Here is a 4,038-nt window from a genome sequence, read left to right on the forward strand (position 1 = left end):
TTTGCGTGAAGAAAAGACATCGCTAACTTGCTAACATTAAAAAATTGGAAAATACATTTTCTGACCTATGATTACAACTATCCTACCAACGGATCATTAAGAAATGTAATATATTATGTTTCACCAAGTCGTGGCCGAACGACGACGCGGATAATATAGAGCTGGAGGGATTTTCAATGCACCAGCAGAACAGAGAAGCTATATCTGGAAAGACGAGGGGTGTGTGTCTTTTTGTCAATAGCAGCTGGTGCGCGATGTCTAATGTTAGTCTCGAGGAAGTCTCGAGGTATTGCTCACCTGAGGTAGAGTACCTTATGATAAGCTATAGACCACACTATCTACCAAGAGAATTCTCATCTATATTATTCGTAGCCGTCTATTTACCACCACAGACCGATGCTGGCAAAAAATAAAATACTCACCCAGAAGTGGCGCTCCTAGTGGCCGGGGACTTTAATGACAGGAAACTTAAATCAGTTTTACAGAAAAATGTATATGCAGCCAAGGGGGAAAAAAACTCTAAACCACCTTTACTCCACACAGAGATGCATACAAAGCTCTCCCCCGCCCTCCATTTGGCAAATCTGACCATAATTCTATCCTCCTGACTACTGCTTACACACCAAAATTAAAGCAAGAAGTACCAGTGACTCCCTCAACACGGAAGAGGTCAGATGACGTGGTTGCTACGCTACAGGACTGTTTTGCACAGACTGGAATATGTTCTGGGATTAATCCAATGGTATTGAGGAGTATACCACCTCAGTCATTGGCTTCATCAATAAGTGCATCGACGACATCATCCACACAGTGACTGTACTTACATATCCCAACCAGAAGCCATGGATTACAGGCAACATCCGCATCGAGCTAAAGGCTAGAGCTGCCGCTTTCAAGGAGCGGGACACGAATCCGGCGCCTATAAGAAATCCCGCTATGCCCTCAGACGAACCATCAAACAAGAAAAGCATCAAGATTGAATCCTACTACACCGGCTATGATGCTCGTCGGACGTGGCAGGGCTTGAAAACTATTACAGACTACAAAGGGAAACCCGGACGCGAGCTTCCCAGTGACGCGAGCCTACCAGACAAGCTAAATGCCTTTTTATGCTCGCTTCGAGGCAAGCAACACTGAAGCATTTATGAGAGCACCAGCTGTTTTGGATGACTGTGTGACAACTTCCTGTATCCTCACCACCAACAGAAAACAACTTCCTGTATCCACACCACCAACAGAAAACAACTTCCTGTATCCTCACCACCAACAGAAAACAACTTCCTGTATCCTCACCACCAACAGAAAACAACTTCCTGTATCCTCACCACCAACAGAAAACAACTTCCTGTATCCTCACCACCAACAGAAAACAACTTCCTGTATCCTCACCACCAACAGAAAACAACTTCCTGTATCCTCACCACCAACAGAAAACAACTTCCTGTATCCTCACCACCAACAGAAAACAACTTCTTGTATCCTCACCACCAACAGAAAACAACTTCCTGTATCCTCACCACCAACAGAAAACAACTTCCTGTATCCTCACCACCAACAGAAAACAACTTCCTGTATCCTCACCACCAACAGAAAACAACTTCCTGTATCCTCACCACCAACAGAAAACAACTTCCTGTATCCTCACCACCAACAGAAAACAACTTCCTGTATCCTCACCACCAACAGAAAACAACTTCCTGTATCCTCACCACCAACAGAAAACAACTTCCTGTATCCTCACCACCAACAGAAAACAACTTCCTGTATCCACACCACCAACAGAAAACAACTTCCTGTATCCTCACCACCAACAGAAAACAACTTCCTGTATCCTCACCACCAACAGAAAACAACTTCCTGTATCTCACCACCAACAGAAAACAACTTCCTGTATCCTCACCACCAACAGAAAACAACTTCCTGTATCCTCACCACCAACAGAAAACAACTTCCTGTATCCTCACCACCAACAGAAAACAACTTCCTCACCATCCTCACCACCAACAGAAAACAACTTCCTGTATCCTCACCACCAACAGAAAACAACTTCCTGTATCTACACCACCAACAGAAAACAACGTCCTGTATCCTCACCACCAACAGAAAACAACTTCCTGTATCCACACCACCAACAGAAAACAACTTCCTGTATCCTCACCACCAACAGAAAACAACTTCCTGTATCCTCACCACCAACAGAAAACAACTTCCTGTATCCACACCACCAACAGAAAACAACTTCCTGTATCCACACCACCAACAGAAAACAACTTCCTGTATCCTCACCACCAACAGAAAACAACTTCCTGTATCCTCACCACCAACAGAAAACAACTTCTTGTATCCTCACCACCAACAGAAAACAACGTCCTGTATCCTCACCACCAACAGAAAACAACTTCCTGTATCCACACCACCAACAGAAAACAACTTCCTGTATCCTCACCACCAACAGAAAACAACTTCCTGTATCCTCACCACCAACAGAAAACAACTTCCTGTATCCTCACCACCAACAGAAAACAACTTCCTGTATCCACACCACCAACAGAAAACAACTTCCTGTATCCTCACCACCAACAGAAAACAACTTCCTGTATCCTCACCACCAACAGAAAACAACTTCCTGTATCTACACCACCAACAGAAAACAACTTCCTGTATCCTCACCACCAACAGAAAACAACTTCCTGTATCCTCACCACCAACAGAAAACAACTTCCTGTATCCACACCACCAACAGAAAACAACGTCCTGTATCCTCACCACCAACAGAAAACAACGTCCTGTATCCTCACCACCAACAGAAAACAACGTCCTGTATCCTCACCACCAACAGAAAACAACTTCCTGTATCCTCACCACCAACAGAAAACAACTTCCTGTATCCTCACCACCAACAGAAAACAACACTACTACTCTCTACTTATGCGTCGCCTTCTCCAATATAAACTGGCTGTCAATCATCAAACATAAGACAAAAACAGACACATGAACAGACACTTTTCACATCACCTTTTTTATTTGATTTGTTTTATATATAGCTGCCGAAATCTAAGTGATGTGGGAACAATATTGCTTCAACCAGCGTCTGTCCAGTGGGATGTGTCGCATGCTAATAAAGTGAGTGAGACAGAGAGAGACAGAGAGAGAGAGAGAGAGAGAGACAGATAGAGAGAGAGAGAGAGAGAGAGAGAGAGAGAGAGAGAGAGAGAGAGAGAGAGAGAGAGAGAGAGAGACAGAGAGAAACAGAGAGACATCGAGAGACAGAGAGAGAGAGACAGAGAGAGAGAGAGAGAGAGAGAGAGAAAAGAGAGCGAGAGAGAGAAAGAGAGACAGAGAGAGAGAAGAGAGAGACAGAGCGAGAGAGAGAGAGAGAGAGACAGCGAGAGAGAGACAGAGAGAGAGACAGAGCGAGTGAAAGAGAGAGAGACAGAGAGAGTGAAAGAGAGAGAGAGAGAGAGAGAGAGAGAGAGAGAGAGAGAGACAGACAGACAGACAGACAGACAGACAGACAGACAGACAGACAGACAGACAGAAAGAGAGAGAGACAGAGAGAGTGAAAGAGAGCGAGAGTAATTCTGGTAAAGGCTATAAATTCCGTGATATAAAGTCTTCATAGGGATCAGTCAGACCTCTACAACCTACAGATACACCACTCTAGACACAACCTACAGGAAACTACACAAGACTAACAAGGCAACAAGATAACCCTTGATATTCTGTGAGTATTCCTCTCCAGATTGATATTTGCTTCTTCTACTGTCTCAGGGCGGAATAGTTATCTCTGTATATATGACCTCTTTCTGAAAGATGACATGCATTTCTCCATCCTTACTTCCTGACTAATTAGTTACAATGAAATACATAATTGAATCCAGAACATAAAGACAATGTTTACTGTCCAGAGTAAATGTGTGTTTAGTTCATGTGTTATTAATTGGGCTCCCAAGTGACTGCATCTCAGTGCAAGAGGCATCGCCACAGTCCTTGGTTCGAATCCAGGCTGTATTACATCTGGCCGTGATTGGGAGTACC

The 4,038-nt window shown here is 44.0% G+C and overlaps 1 protein-coding gene across 1 annotated transcript in view; it reads left to right on the forward strand.

The window, feature by feature from the left end:
• The first annotated feature begins 3,417 nt into the window (after positions 1-3,417).
• The window catches only part of tmigd1 (transmembrane and immunoglobulin domain containing 1), a 4,888-nt gene continuing 4,267 nt past the window's right edge, over positions 3,418-4,038 (forward strand). The window contains exon 1 of the mRNA XM_052457541.1: positions 3,418-3,724. The gene's annotated coding sequence lies outside the window, so the exon portion shown is untranslated. The remainder of the gene's footprint in view (positions 3,725-4,038) is intronic.

This window comes from Oncorhynchus keta, chromosome 11, assembly GCF_023373465.1.
Source record: "Oncorhynchus keta strain PuntledgeMale-10-30-2019 chromosome 11, Oket_V2, whole genome shotgun sequence".
Lineage (NCBI taxonomy): Eukaryota > Metazoa > Chordata > Actinopteri > Salmoniformes > Salmonidae > Oncorhynchus > Oncorhynchus keta.